Genomic DNA, 17,035 nt, shown 5'->3' with positions numbered 1-17,035 from the left:
TATATATATATATATATATCACTTAGGGGAAGAATATTTAACAATAGAAGCTAGGAGTGTATGCATTTATAAAAATACACATGTTTCTATTCATCTCATATATTCCCTATATCACTACTCATTCTATATATATATATATATATATATATATATATATATATATATATATATGTGTGTGTGTATGCAGTATGTATATGTATGCGCGTAACTATATATGTCCAAACACTCCCACATTTTCATACAAATATACTTGCACACACATCTGTGTATTTGTGCATGCATATATATAATATATATAAATAAACAAATATATATATATATATATATATATATATATATATATATATACACACACCAAAGGCATATGCTAATCGTTTCCATTGTCTTAAAATTGGCTGTAATTTAGTATATATATTTCTGTATATGTGCGAATGTATATGTATGTGAATGCATTAATATGTATATATAAATATATGTATATATAAGGCATATTTTTATGTGTACGCATACGTACGTATTTCTATGAACGTACGCGTGTCAGTCCCTGAGCATGTCTGTGTGTGTAACATGTTTGTATGTGTGTAACATGTTTGTATGTGTGTGAGTTTTCAAAGACAGAAGTTATTAAAGTTAGTTTTGTCGACAGATTGCTTGATTTTGATGAAATAAATAAAAGTAATAACACAAAGCGATTGAACCATTTTCTTATAATATTATATTATACTCTGCTGAGAATGTTCAGCTGTCTTGGGAAGAAAAAGATACAACGATTGGCTTTTGTTAACTTTCTGTTCTTTTTTCCTTCTTATCCTTCATTTTATCTTCTCATTCATTTCCTTTTGCGTTTATTTCTTTTCTTTTATCCTTGTGTGTTTCTTCTTTTTCTCCTTGTTTGTTTCTTCTTTTTCTCCCTATCATTTTTTTTTTCTTTGTAAACTTTATTCTATCTCATTCATTTAAAACTTTCTTCTCTGCTGAAGCTTATTTTACTTCTTCTCGTTATCTATTTGCTTCTTTGTTAATTCTTTCATTCATTTTCTTCATTGTTATTTGTATTTGTATTTATTTTCATATTTTACTTCTTTTTTTTACTATTTGCCCTTACATTTCTTAAACCTTCTTCTTGATATTATTTTTGTCTTTATTTCGTGCTCGTAGAATAGTATAACAGTTTGGCCTTGTGCCTAACAAACAAAATCAATATAATTTCATTATCATTTTGTAATTGTAGTTAGCTATATATATTTGTAATAATAATAATAATAATGAAGATGATGATGATGATATTATTAATAATGATGATGATAATAATAATAATAATAGCGCTGATAATAATAGTTGTAAAAATAGCAACTGCAGTTGCAATAGAAAGCTGTTTTTTCCACTGCAGAATTTATCTTGTTGGTGGTGTTGGTGATGATGATTTAGGTATGTTTTCTTTTCCTTTTTGTTTTGTTTTTGTCTTTGGTAACAAGAAACGGTGGCCATAGCAGTTGGAAACGTTAGAATACTAACCAACAGCAATCTTCCTAAATCTTTCAAGATATAGGAAAGAATATAAGAAAAATATTTTTGGAAGGAATAAAAATAATTACACTCACGCACACACAGATCTACATATAAGTATACATACACACACATACACAAACATGTAGAGAGAACAAGAGTGGGTGAGAAAGAGAGAGGAAGAGAGAAAAGAGTGAGAGAGAGTGTGCGATGTGTGCGTGTGTGTGCGCGCGTTTGAGTGAGACTGTGTGTAAATTGTATGACAAATAAAAAGAAATATATTTGTGGAAATAAAATTCAATCTCACAAATAAAAGAAAAATATGAACTCGTCATTTTACAAAAGATACGTTGAAATTTATATGCCTGCATGTCTATATAATTTATATATATATATGTGTGTGTGCGTGTGTGTGTTTGTGTGCGCGTGTCCAGATGTGTGTATATACATGTATATAAATGTTTGTGTGGATACATACAGACATTTATGTATACTTACACTAGAACAACGTAATATCTATGGTAACCCAAAATGTCGTTGAACTTGTGTATTAATCATTTATTGAAAGATGCACTTCAGTGTTTTCCAGCTGTTTTCTACAGATATTCATGCAAGACACAAACGTTCATTGAAGATTTGTTGACCGTTCCAGACATCTAGTGAATTAAGGCACACACAATTAATTGTCCTGCTGAGAATCAAACGCTTATTTACTGCTAAATCTCAGAAATGTTACAAATGAAACCCCCCTCTTCTTTTTCGAAAACATTGAACAAGAAATAAATGAGGCTATAACGATACACGCATAAATATAAATTTATATTCGTGTAAAACATAATGGTAAATATTTATACTTCATACGTAGCGGTTTGATAAATAGTTAATTGTTTGATATTGCGTGATGACAGATAAGTATTATTGGGTGATGTACGCTATACATCTGTTTTCAGAATATAGGATACCTGATTTCTGACAGGTAGATGAATACTAACAATACTACTTTAGTGTTTCGTCTAGCAACACATTTAAATGCCCGAGGCAGATTTGTAATAAATCTATGAAACTATCCATCTAGATATTTACACTCTCTATGTAAATGTGACGTGAATTTTGTATAGCCTGAAGGTTATTGGATATATTGATATAAAGAATTGAAAATGTTAATACAGAATTTGATGTTCAGTTCAGACACTGAAGATAATCAGTGGTAGGGAATGAAATCAACGACAAAGAGGACCATGAAACACGGAATGTTATTTACGTATTAATTAATTTACGCTTCCATATAAAGCAAATCTGCGTAAATAATAAAGATATTTAATACTCTATTTGTAAATTTTAAGATAATTGTTTCTAATAAATGAAAAATACTGAAATTTGAGGAGACCGTTAATCGATTACAGTGACTCTAATATTTTACTGTTCCTTCATTTTATTGGAAAGAATAAATGGAATTCAAAGCTGATCCCTGCGTGATTTGTGCTTTGCACGTCCAGAGAAGCCGCTAAACGGTTTGTCCGGCGTGCTAACGATTCCGCCAGCTCAATGCCTTTATAAATTTTAAAACACTAAAAGCGAAATAATTGTGTTAGTAAACATTTCGGTCGCTTGAAATATCTTATAAACTTTTAGCAGATACTAGGAAATAAATTGTATCTTTAATATGGTTAATCTTCTGAAACTTAATTTATAGTTTCTGCCTCTCTCGGTGTAAAGATATTTTCATTGAAAAATACGCCATAAACTTTCTGAATTGTCTCTCCAAGAACATAAACATTTGTCTGTACGACTTGTTCGTGATCATATATAATTTAGTGGAATATGAGCAGTAAGTAGACAACAAAATCTTTGTTTATATATATTGTTCAGTAACTGATAACTCATATAAGATGATTAATTGGCTTGAGATAATGAACTATTAAAATTGATAGTTTCTTTATTGATTCTTCCTAATAAACTTTCATCCTAGACTGACTGTATTTTTACTAAATGATTTCATTTTGGGTAGATTCCAAATATAATGTAAATCAATTACCTAGATTTCAACTTCGTTTTTTTTTTATTTGGGGATTTCAGTTGCTTTCACCTTTCCTGTTATATACATAGGATTAGCTACCTAATTAATTTATTCAATATTTTCAAATAAATAATTATCCTTTGCATTGTATTTGTTTCACTCATAGATTTGCACTTTTACACAAACTGACATAAATTGGTGGTGCACCATATTGTAGATTTTAGGCCATGCTGACGCATCACCTGCAAGGTTTCAGTCCAACAAATCGATCACAATACACATTGAAAAACACAATGTCCGATCTTACTTTTCTTTTTTTAAAACAAAATCATTCGGTCTCTCCTGCTAAACGTTTAAGTTACAGGGATGTAAAAAAAACTCAGCACCGGTTCTCAATGGGAGAAAACAAACACAAACATGAAGATATTCGGGCATCAACACATGACGCATTGCTGTAAATTAAGATACTGCGGACTTTCATAGTGTCTATCTATCAAATTATCTCACAAATGATTAGTCAAACCAGCATTATTGGCGAAAACACACAGGATGTTACGGGGAGGGACTGAAACCGCAACCAACTATTTGAAAAACGAGCTCCTTAAATTTACAGCCCAACATTTATTTAATACCACTACATTTTTAAATGAAATAATTGTTAGATAAACTAATAGTCACTTGATTTATTAAAAACAGACATCATTTACAGAACACAGAACACAGAGATATTACTCCTTCATGTCTTATGCGTCAAATAACGTTAAGATGTTGTTCGAACTAGCATCATATTATTCCATAGTATAAATTTCACCGAACTTTAGAACCGATCCTCTTGTTAGTATACTAGAATATATTTGCTTAATAATCTGAAATTCTTTCGCCCACTCTTCTAATTTTAAATGATTTAATTCGGTTCGGTATGGAATTTAGTTTGTCATATATCATCATACTTTGTCCATTGCTTATATCCTTGTTTGTTTGTGGTGTGTGTGTGTGAGAGAGAGAGAGACAGAAAGAAAAGGAGCCGTGGAGGTGTTGTATACATCTCTGTAGACCTCACACCCCAGGTCTTACTGTCATACTCAATTTGTATATGACACACTCTTTGTATACATTCGAAATCGCAATATAGCCATATGCAACACATATCGCCCACCGGATGCTCCAAACCACATAGGAAAGTTTGATGATTGCCTCACAAGAATTAAAGTAATACTCATGAAACTGGAACACCACGTGAGCGTATTTCTTATGGATGATTTGAAATTCCCCAATGTCGAATGACTTCAAGGCCACACGCTCTAAGGAGTGACTCATTGCAAACAAGCGCAGGTGGAGTCCCTGCTTAAACTCACTTTTGCACTATTGATGGAGTAAGTTGTGCTTAGACCAACTAGGGCGAATAACATTTAGCATTTCTGCTTCACAAACAATATAGACATCGTTCATGATGTGAAAGTAACGCCGACATTAGTTTCGGATAATAACATAATATAGCTGTCTATGTATGGACCAAAAGAAGCCAGAGAATACAGCCTAAAGGAAGCACCCAAAATCTCTCCAATCTGAACTTCCATAAAGACTGGAAGTCGCTCCAAATAGAGATCTTCATGACTGGCCTAAATATCTCTCCACACCAGTCATTGGCATGAAACTAGAATGTTTCATGTCTGTTATGCAAACCACATTCCAGAAATATGTCCCAGAGCACAAGGCCAACAAAAAAGGAACAAACATCCAAGTGAGAAGAATATCCTCATGAGACGACGGGTGAAAGTTGCAAATCGCTTCAGCCAACATTTCAAAAGTAGTGAAAGGTCCCGCCTAAAACAATACCGATAGACTGAAAAAAGCCTGCAACAATCCTATGTGAGGGAGAAAGCAATCAAAGAATCCTGGGTTATAAAAAACATTAAGTCGAACCCAAAGGCCTTCTTCTATTATGCCAAAGAAACATCTTCAGTACGCTGCAAAATAGGATCCTTCGTCCAAAATGATGGCTCCATCATTAATAGCCCAACCACGATCAGTAAGGTACTGAATGACCAGTTCAAAAGTGCCTTTACCTCCTCGTCGGAACACAGACAAGGGAACGAACCAGTGGATTTGTTTGCCGCCTCACCTATAACTAACGAGACAGTAACGATGGATTACATCAACATTAACGAAGATCTACTACTAACCATAGATGAGGTGAACGCAAACAACTGCTGGTCATAATTTTTTTCCCAGCAATCCTCCTCAAATCATGTAAGCTTGTTTTTACTTTTACTCCTCTACCCGCTCATGTTTAAATATCTTGAACACTACGAAAATACCTGTCTCTAATCTATCTATCTGCCTGCATATATATATATATATATATATATATATATATATATATATACACACACAAACACACACACACATATGTACATGTTTATGTGTAGGCGTCTTTGTATCTGTCTCTCGCCACCGGTTGACAACCGGTGTTGGTGTTTGACGACCACGTATTGTAGCGTTTCTGCAAAAAGAGACTGACAACATAAATATTTTAAAGAAATATGTTCTTTGGTCGATTTGTTTGATTAACACTCGTTATGGTGGTGCCCCCACACGGCCGCAATCAAATGACTAGAACAAGTAAAAGATAAAATGATGTGTGTGTGTGTGTGTTTGTTTTGAGGTACCATTCTGTAGTGGCAGATATGTTCCTGATATTACAGAGAAACCACTACCTTAAGCGGCAGTGTTTTTATTTTACAGTGGAAAAGTAGATCCCTAGCTTGTAGCACTTAATTCAGCTCTTCTAGTTTCTACGTGAGCTAAAAGATGAGGTGAAACGCACTATTCTCAATTATACGTCTCAATCCTGTTCAACACCCATTAATTCTTACTTCTGGTTATAATAGACTGACGAAAGAAGTAATGCAGTATTGATTATAGATTGGCTTTCGCTAATCCTCTTCGCATGCGTGTATTACTTGAAGGAGAAGTGGCTGATATAGAGGGAGAGAGAATAAGCGTGTGTGTGTGTACGTTAATGTGTATGAATTTGCATTTTGTCGAGTAGACTTTATTAAATCATAGTGCTGAGGAGAAATATTGATTTCGACGAATGATTATATATGTTTCTTAATCAGAAATGCCTCGCAGTAGTTAGTTACGTCTCTTTAAGTTTCGGAATTCAAATCCCGCCAAGGTCAACTTCGCTTTCATCCATCAGGAGTCGACGTAATAATTTATCAATCTGTTCCCAGAAGCAATGGTAACGAGTTACCCTTACGAAGTAAAATTACTATTCGCAGCTTCAATTAAAAATCATCCAAAGGCAAAGAGATGTTAAAATCATTAATACATATTCGTGGTATTACTTTCAGGTTTTTACGCTTTGAGTTCAAATTCCGCCGTGGTCAGTTGTGCTTTCATGATTTTGCATAAAATAAAGTAATATACTTGTCACCTACTGTCAGAATAATGGACTAATCCCCGTCTCCTCAGAATAGCTAGCAATAAATGACGAATTGCGTTGCAGAAGCTCAGCCACATTTCGTCCTGTCCTGTTCAGGTATGTTTCGCCTATAATCTATTCTTAGTCGATGAAATACGTACCAATTAATCGTTGGAGTTATCAAGTATCCATTTCTAAAATGTTGTCGACCTTGTACCAGAATTAGAAACTAGAATTATTATTTTTATTAAAGCTTTCTTTATTCAGAATCTTTAGCGCGCTTTTCTAAAATTCGTATATACCGTTCTATTCTTGTTTGAAAATCTACCATAGTCGACTTAGACTTTCGTTCTACTGTCTCTTCTTCGAAAGTCTTATACATTAATACAATATTTATTAATCATTAATACAACTAATGTTAAATACAGTTAACCATGTTAGAAACCATCGTTACCATTTTTACGGGCAGAAAGTGTGGTGGGTTAAAGCATAGCTCCGTAACATTTTTTCACTTACGGTACACATATATTCTTCCCAAAATTCGGCGGTACACCCGAATTAAAAACAGACTTCATTTACATTTCTGTAACAGAACACAAAGGGATATTACCTCTCCATGTCTTATGCGTCAAATGACGCATATACAAAACCATTGGTGGTTATGTTTTCGTTCGTATAACAATCAGAAAGTCCACCAGGCCACAGTTTTACCCATGACTGGTGAAGATATTAAAGCAAACTTTCTCTTAGATACATTTCATATGAATACACCAATTCACCGACTTTAATATATCTTTTGGTTGTCCGTACAATAAATACCAGTAGAAAACAAGAAATGTCTACATTCTTTTATCGCAATAATTGTCTCGCAGAGACTTGTTATTACAGGCGTCATATTTCTTCAATTAAAACTGTAAAGTGAGTAGCGTTTTTCATACAGTGCGACTAGATGTTTTAATCTTCGTCATTAATGCAATAAACACACTCTCAGACTCGTACATATCTACACACATCTCTCTCTCCTATGTATGTGTATGTATATATATATATATATATATATATATATAAACAGGCATATAAATATTCGTACATGCATACATATGCACAGATATATATTCGTATACAAATGTGTATATACAATTCTATATACTTGTGTGTGTGTGTGTGTGTGTGTGTGTATACATATATATATATATTGTTCAAAAAACAAAATCAAATTAATAAAGAGCGATAAAGTAAATAACTACAGAATATAAATGTACGAACCATCACAAATATAATTAAATTAATAGTGTCTGAAAGATATAATAGGCAGAACTATTTACAAAATGATGTTTGCCAGAAAGTAACACTGGCGACAAACATTCAGAGAAATTATAACTTATTTGAAGCAGTATTTCGTGTTTCGAATTTGCACAAAGTAAAAATCGATGAAAGCTCCTGTCGGCGGCAAATGATAAATTTCTGGCTATTCTTCATTGTTCCAGGCTAAAATCAATGAAATACACCGAAACAGAATATTTTGTGGCGATGTGCGTTGAAACCTACAAAGTATAATTTGAAATGAGTCAAAAGTCGTCTTTAAATGCATTGAGTTAAACTTTGAAAAACGCCACAAATTTCCACAAACGTTTTTTCTTGTCATAGACACTGGCCAGACATAGCTGTGTAGTGAAGAAACTCGATTTAGACCTACATATATATATATATATATATATATATATATATATATATATATATAACGGTCTATCCACAAATTACCACTCCACCAAATTCATTCTCATAGCATTAATCAAGCTACAGTAGAAGATAATTGTAATAGTGACAAGTGACTTTCGCAACCAAATCGTTACTAATCCGTGTATTTAATCTACTCTTTTCGACGGATTACATTGTGAAGCTATGGATCTTATGAAGCTCAGACTAGTGGTTCAATTCTAGCCGTGGTAGTAAGTTGTGTTCTTGAACAAAATTCATCTTTTCATGCTCTTCAGTCTCTTTAGCAGAAATTAGTACCTGACTTGTGAGTGGAGAAATTCTTTTGCTCAATACATGTCACAGTTTCGAATTATATGCCATCAATCCTATTAATTTGTTAACAACGGCTAGGATTTAGCTTATCTTTGAGGCTAAGTAGGGTCACCAGAATAGTTCGTGTGGCGTGTAAGTGCCCTGTGAGATTTTGTGGTCAGAATGTAAATCGAGATAACTCGATTTCAATGTGGTGAACAATGGGCAAAATAAAATGTACTGAGTTACATTTTGTGTGTCTTTACAAATGAAGTTATAAGGTATGTGGCAAACTTAATTTACATATACGAATTCTTTAGACGAAGATGGAGCAAATATAAAAGTTGTTTCTATATGAATATGGCTCGCATTTACAATTCGGTGAGCTGGGTACGCCGATGGTTTCCAACCTACAACAATACTTATTTTCTACGACCTAACGAGGGTTTAGCTGGGAAATGTTGCCTATTTTCCTTCAAAATTATATCTGAAGAAGGAAAGGTGCAGTGACTAATATATTTATTTAAAAACCATGGTTTCAAATTTTAGCACAAGGTATGTAATTCCGAGGAGTTGATCAGTTGATTTTATCGACCCCTGTACTCAAATGTTAATTATTTTATAGACACCTGAATCTATGAAATGCAAAGCCAACCTCGGCAGAATTTAATCCATGACAAAATGTTAAAACATAACAGAACTACTTTGTAGAGTTTAGAATACAATGTGTTGTTATTGGCTTTGACGCTCTATGTTCCGATTTCAAACGTCACAGAGATCAACTTTGCCTTTTATCTTTCGGTGGTATATAGATTAATATATGTACCAGTAATATTTCTACTTCTTCTACAACCACAAATTCAGCCGCCACTTTTTCTCTATCTTTCTCTGATGGAGAAAGCGGCCTTGTTCAAATTTTGAAACAAGATCTACCACAATACAAATGATATGTAGCGACACAACGGCGTCAGATTTACACCGTCAGCGTTTGTGTATGTAAAGCAAATTACACAAGTCCGAAAATAACGGATATTCGTGTTTGGAATTCCTTTGTTTCTGTCCTTTACTACATGGGCTGACCTGGCGTTAACCACTACAATGTATGTAGTTGTGTTTGGTGTGTATGTTAGTTTGGCAAAGAAGTGTCTAAACTAAGATACAAATCGAAAACTCAAGGGAAATATGTTCGTGAACAATTCTTGTATTAGTATCTTTGCTTCTTGTTTCACATTTATGTCTTATAACTATTTATTTAAGAGGTGACTGAGTAATATAATGTAGAATGAATGAAATAAATTTAAATATCAGTGTCAATTCAATAAAATATAATTCCTCATCAAACATTACGATCATGTGACAGAACTACACACATGATTAATGTTACAATATTTTTATTGGTGTTGTCTAGAACAAGGTCAGACTCGATTGAGCAGACATCTGATCAAAGGTATTCCAGCCAGCTGTAACCATTCCAATCCAAGTTGGATAAAGTATTATTCTAGTCGACTACTACTGGAGATGGTTCTAACGATTAAAGCCTACTCCTCACAAACGAGTTCGCTATTGTCGCTATAATTATTATTAATGTTGATTAATTAAATTCGAAATCAAGACAGATCAATCAATCATTTACTGTCCACAGAGAGGTTAATACGCACACTTAGCTTTACATTTGTCATAGTGTCTTAACTACACACAAGAGTGTGCACATATGCTCCTACACTCTTATGTATGCTCACACGCAAACAATATATGTGTAAACAGTGATGCAGAGGACATGAGATATATCGTGTGAAGCATTTCAAGTTTGTAGTGGGCTGTCAGTTTACGAGGAAAGAATTCACATGAACCATTCATCTCTTCGTTATGTTAAGAATATATTTCTGCATTTGTGTGTTTAAGTGTGTTCCATAAATAAATGCTTAACCCTTTGTATTAACCCAAAGCATTGGCATGAGCTTGTATTGAGCATCCCTATTTGTTCTAAGAATTTCGCTAAACTTTATAACATATACATTATTTACATTTGACGGATATTTGTCCTCATCTAGTTTGTTGTTAATACAACGTTTCGGGTAATATACCCTCCAGCCTTCATCCGGTGTCTTGGGGGAAATTTCGAACCCGGGTTCTCATTCCTTTTTACTGTTATTGTTATTCAGGTCACCTGAACAACAATAATAATAATAATAATAACATCGAAAGATACTTTAGGAATGAGAACCGAGGTTCGAAATTTCCCCAAAACACCTGATGAAGGTTGGAGGTTATATATCAGCCGAAACGTTGTGTTAACAACAAACAAGATGAGGACAAATATCCGTCAAATGTAAAAAAATTAACATAATTCCCCATCTCTTAAATATAGAACAGTATTTTATAACATATATTCTGAGTATAGTAAAGCTTTCCTTTTTAAGTATATATTCTAAAACGTACCTTAGATAGAAGCGAAACCCTATTTCTTACAATAGGGGAATTTGTGCAAATTGGTAGGCTAGTCTGCAAGAGACAATGAAAGAAAATAGTTGTAGACTGTGGCACACTGATTTATACTGGAAAATAATGTTAATAGGTTCAAGTACATGGAGGTTACTCAAACACTTAATACAGCGTTCAAATTCCGCCGAGGTCGACTTTACCTTTCATCCTTTCGGGATCGATATATTTAGTACTAGTTCTGTACTGGGGTTGATCTAATCCACTGACCCCCGTCCCACCAAATCTCGGGCCTTGTTCCTAGAGTAGAAAAGAATATTACATTTGGTTTTTCTGTTGATAGAATAATGGGTTACACGTCATTTGATGAATTTTTATATTTTGAGACACTCGATTATCACTTCCAGTGATTTTGCGTGTTTACTTTTACTTGCTTCAATCATTTAACTGTGACCATGCTGGAGCACCGTCTTTAATCGAACGGATCCATCCCAGGATTTATTCTTTGTAAACGTCGTACTTATTATAATAGGTGTCTTTTGCCGAACTGATACGGGTACGTAAACACCAACATTGGTTGTCAAGCAATAGTGAGGAGGGTATAAACACAAACACACAATTTATATATATATATATATATATATATATATATATATATATATATATATATATATATATATATATATATATATATGTGTGTGTGTGTGTGTATACATACATACGTTAACTTTTCATACTTCCACGTTCCAATCCATATGATATATTCCGATCAAAGTTTTCCACTTAATCGATAGCAAAGAAAATGAAGCTTTCTAAACTATTCGCTCGCTAACTCATCTATACTGTTTATAAAGTTATGTATCCATGCTGGACAGTTATACGTAAGACAGTTTGCTTCTATCATCAGATGCTTAATCTTACCCATCAGCACCTAGTGGTATTTGAACTCCTAACAGGAGAAGCTATAACGGATGCCAGAATACACCCGATTTCTTAACACATCCCAATTGATTCTCTGTTTACTGAAAATATAAGACGTAATACGGATGTTTCAGCAATAAAAAAAAAAAATCGGCATTTTATCAATTCAAATTTGGTTAAGCCCATATTAAAGCGGTGAGCTGGCAAAATCAAAATCATTGGCATCCATGGCGAATAGTGTAGCGGCATTCTCTTTTACGTTCTGTCTTGTTTTATGTTCTGCTGCCAATGTCGACTTAACCTTTCATTCACGTGTGTTCGAGGTACTGGGTTTCTATTGTTGACTAGCCTTCATCCCGAAAATGTCAGGCCTTGTGGCTATCATTAAAAGGATTTTAATCCTATGAAGTAATGCATGTATTTTTGCCAGTTAGCCTTTACAGTTTTGACTCACCTATTGATAAAAACGTGCGGGTCTCTGCTTATGCTAAAAAGAACAATATTCGGCCAATGTGCCATAGGGTCGCAGTTATAGGGACGAAGACCACGGGTTCAAATTGTGTCTAGTCCCAGAATGGTGTTCATGTTAACGATATCTGAAACAGACAATTGTATATAGTATCGATATCGAATCCTTTTTATATGTTACAGGTATGTTTCTGCTTGTATTCTATTTTAATACCTTTCGTCTAATAGAAACAGCCCAATTAACACTAGCAATTTGAGCTGCGATGTTTTTCACTAATGTTAATTTGCCACAAGGGCAAGACGAAGATAACTTTACTATGCAGAATAATTTAATACAATTCTGTTTGATGTCATACACAGAAAAAAATAATAAAATACAAATGTATACGTGTGTGTGTGTGTGTGTGTGTGTGTGTGTGTGTGTGTGTGTATAATTATGTCTGTGACTGAAGGAATGTGTACGTGAGAGAATTGTCCCCGAAGACAATACAAATTTGTAATTATTAATACATGCTGATAAGTGATATTCTAGGATTGCTCCTGTGATATTTTTTACCAGTTCTTTGTATATGGACTTCTTTATTCCCGTTTTCTTCTTTTTTCGTTCTCTTTATTCTTCATCTTTTCGTTTTCTTCTTCTCCTTCGTTTTCATCTCCCTTCCCTTCTTCGTTTTCTTTTCTGTTTTGTTCTTATTTTTCGTCCTTATTTTTAGTATCTTATATTCTTTTATTTGTGCTTGCTTTAATATCGCCTTAATTATTATTATTATTAGTATTATTATTATTATTATTATTATTGTTTTTATCATCATCATCAGTGATGTTATTAGTGCTAATGTTATTGTTTCTCTTATTGTTATATGTACATAACTGCAGAGCATTTATCATTAATGGGATTTTATCTATCTCCGAATACACTCTCTAATCAAAGAAATTCCGGGCATCTCTGTAGAATCTAATTCCATGAAATCTATTCTTGAACCACTCATCAAGCGAGCGAGTGTACTGGTCATAATAAGGATAAAGCTATATCAGCACCGACGACAACAACAACTACAAGGAGGATTGAAGAAGTAACTAAATACAAAAACACAAATAAATACAAAAATAAGATTAAAAAGAATTAAAAAAAACATTACGAAACAAACGAAGAATGAAGACTATTGTATGAGATAATTACGGTTAGTAGCGATATCCATTTATACAGGGAATCTTTGAGACGCAGGCACCAATTTGCATGATATTCCATCGACGCCATCACACTATCATCATCAGTAGTAGTAGTAGTAGTGATAGCGGCAACAGCAGCATTGGTGACAGCATCATAATCATCATAATAGTCAACAGCAACGCTAACGTCGTTGTTATCGTCATTTTCATCATCATCATCATCATCATCAATAACAACGTAGTCATCATCGTCGTTGTTATCATCAGCATCATCATCATCATTAGCAACAAAAAGAGCAACACCCTCATTATCATCATCTTCATCATTTCCATAGTCATTATCACCATCGCATCGTCGTCATAAATCATCTGAGGTATTTGTTTTTGAAAAAAATTCCATTACACTTATTATTATTATTATTATTATTATTATTACTATTATTATTACTACTGCTACTATTATTTTACTATTTGTTGCATTAGTAATACGTTGTAGTAGTCCTTGTATTACTCATTAATTGTTACGGTTAACGTACGGGCATCGATTGGTTTAAATATTCACCACAGCACCACCACCACCACCACCACCACCATCATCATCGCCATGATCATCAACAACAGTAGCCGCAGCAGCTGTACCATCATCATTATCGATATTGTTTCCTCTTAGTCATTAACAGCAAGTTTGGATGCAACAGGAAAAAAAAATGTAGTTTTATAACCTCCGTCTTCGTAATTGTCAATGCCATCGCCGTCGTAGAACATCGTCATCGTCATTTCTTCCATCATCATCAACAGCATCCTTTTTTTTTATATATATTTTCTTTACCTCAATGGCACTATAAATACCTTCGTTTCCGAAATAACATACCATCATTATGTTGTATTTCCCTTCTTCCTCATCATCTGCATCTTCGTCGACAACATCAGCTCCGTCGTCGTCAAGGTCCTGGCGTCGTTGTTGTCGTCAAGGTCCTGGCGTCGTTGTTGTCGTCATAGACGGTGTTATCATTGATAGCAATTTCTTCCTAATGATTTCTAGCTAAATATATCAGTCGAATATTAGAAAATATAATTTCACATATCTAGTCTCACTACAGATATTTTTTTGTACCAGAAGACAGGAGCATAATACAGTAAATATTATGCTCTTCTAACTAAAATAGAACATTAAAAAAATACCTACCAGAAATCAAATTATCCTAAGCAGATATCGGAATGAAGCTGAATATTCATTTGGCCTCAGGCATCATCTATATCAATTTACGGCATGGAAGCGAAAAGAAAAAAGAAAAAGTAATAACAATAACAATAAATAAGTAAATATGATATCACAAGTTTTTTCAGTAATCTCTATTAAGCACATTGTTGAATCAATAACGTTAATGATTTTTTTTAGAATGGCACAAAGGCCACAGACTTTGTAACGTGGTGCAGTCCGATTAAATTGACCCACTCCCTCCCAGTACTTGACATGATTGACCACCTCTTGCAAGATGGAGAAAAATCGAATGCGATTTTATAAGAAATCAGGACGTAATGTTATACAATTAAATATGATACAAAGCATTTTGTCTGATTTACTGTTTCTATTGTCCAACAAACAATAATAATGATAATAATAATCCTTTGTACTATTGGCACAAGCCCTGAAATTTAGTGGGGAGGGACCAGTCGATCTAATTCACCCCAGTACGCAACTGGTACTTTATCGTTTCCAAAAGGATGACAGGAAAAATTAACCTTGGCGGAATTTCAACTCAGAACGTAGCGACGGGCGAAATACCGTTACGCATTTCGTGCAGTGTCCTAACGATTCTGCCAGCTCACCACCTTAATAATAATAATAATAATAATAATATTGAACCGTTCTATTACAGGCACGTGGCCTGAATTCATTTACTGGCGCATGGATTGCAGCGATCATAATGCTCAACTCATACTTATTTCCTCGACCCCGAAATGGAGACAGGAAATATCAACTTGAGTGGAATAAGAAATCGGAATGCAAGTATGGGCAAAATACTTCTAAGCATTTTCTCGGCAGGCTAATGGTTGTATTAGGTGACCAGCTTCATGATGATGATAGTAATAGCGATAATAATTAATATTATATAGTTGCCAGTTTGGCATCGAAATAGAGGAAAACAGCTTACGTGGAATGCAAAACATACCATAGAAACATTATACGGCGTCAATAAAACTGATAATTGTGTAAAGGAAAACTTAGAGGAAAGGAACACGTACGCACACAAAGCGAAACAGCATTGAAGGATTAAAAAAAAATGTACGATCAGTTTGCAAGAGATACGAACGCCAAGATACGCAGAAGACCGATGATTATGGATGAGTATTGACCTAAAGACAGAGAGAGAAGCACGTATATGTGCAGCAGAAGAACGGTCGCTAAAGACTAACTATGTGAAATGCAGAGCCAACAACGTTACTGACTGCGAAAAATGCAGGATGTGTGGTGAGAGGGGTGAAACGTTGGGGGACTTCGTTACCGACTGCCCGGAATTGGCACAACGTGAATACGAAAGACGAAATGATAATGTGGCAAGAATGATCCATTGGGAGCCCAGTAGAAATCACGGCCTAAAAAGGGCATAGTCGTGGTATGAGGAAGCCCACAGAAGGGGTCACCGACAGTGAAGACTGCAAAATTCTCTGGGATGCAATGATTCAGTGCGATCACCTGACCGGACATCGGAAACCGTTCGTTATTGTGGTGAATAAGAGAGACACAATCTCGTATGATAATCGATGTAGTACGTCCCTGCTGACAGCAGAATCAAAGAGAAAGAAGTACAAAAACAGAACAGCTATGACGGCCTGGTGTGAGAAATACGAAGGTGGCGGTCAATGAAGTGAGTAGACCTGATACGAATTGAAATTGGCGGATTTGAATGCATCAGCTTTCAAGTATCAACATGGTAAAAAAACAAAACCAAAAAAAAAACAGGTTCATATGTAAAGATAGAACACGTACAAAAATCAGCATTACTTGGAACTGCAAAAATTCTACGCAGGGTTCTTGGAGGATGACCAATAAACAAGTGTTATTTTAGTCT

General features: G+C 34.4%; 1 long non-coding RNA gene across 4 annotated transcripts; it reads right to left on the bottom strand.

The window, feature by feature from the left end:
• Window positions 1-697: 697 nt before the first annotated feature.
• LOC106883638 (uncharacterized) lies at window positions 698-16,195 on the bottom strand. 4 transcript variants are annotated; one of them, XR_016237752.1, is made up of 5 exons: window positions 13,972-16,195; window positions 12,778-12,919; window positions 11,403-11,465; window positions 2,005-2,162; window positions 698-1,184 (listed from the first exon to the last, which is right to left on the bottom strand). It is a non-coding gene; the product is annotated as an uncharacterized LOC106883638 (long non-coding RNA). The 4 variants fall into 4 exon arrangements; XR_001411149.3 differs by lacking the exon at window positions 12,778-12,919; XR_016237753.1 differs by lacking the exons at window positions 698-1,184; window positions 2,005-2,162 and adding an exon at window positions 8,058-8,497.
• Between the last annotated feature and the right edge of the window lie 840 nt (window positions 16,196-17,035).

The sequence above is a fragment of the Octopus bimaculoides genome, chromosome 21, assembly GCF_046866305.1.
Source record: "Octopus bimaculoides isolate indiv1 chromosome 21, ASM4686630v1, whole genome shotgun sequence".
Taxonomy (NCBI): domain Eukaryota; kingdom Metazoa; phylum Mollusca; class Cephalopoda; order Octopoda; family Octopodidae; genus Octopus; species Octopus bimaculoides.
The sequence above is the reverse complement of the archived record's forward strand: the minus strand, read 5'-3'. Positions and strand labels throughout refer to the sequence as shown.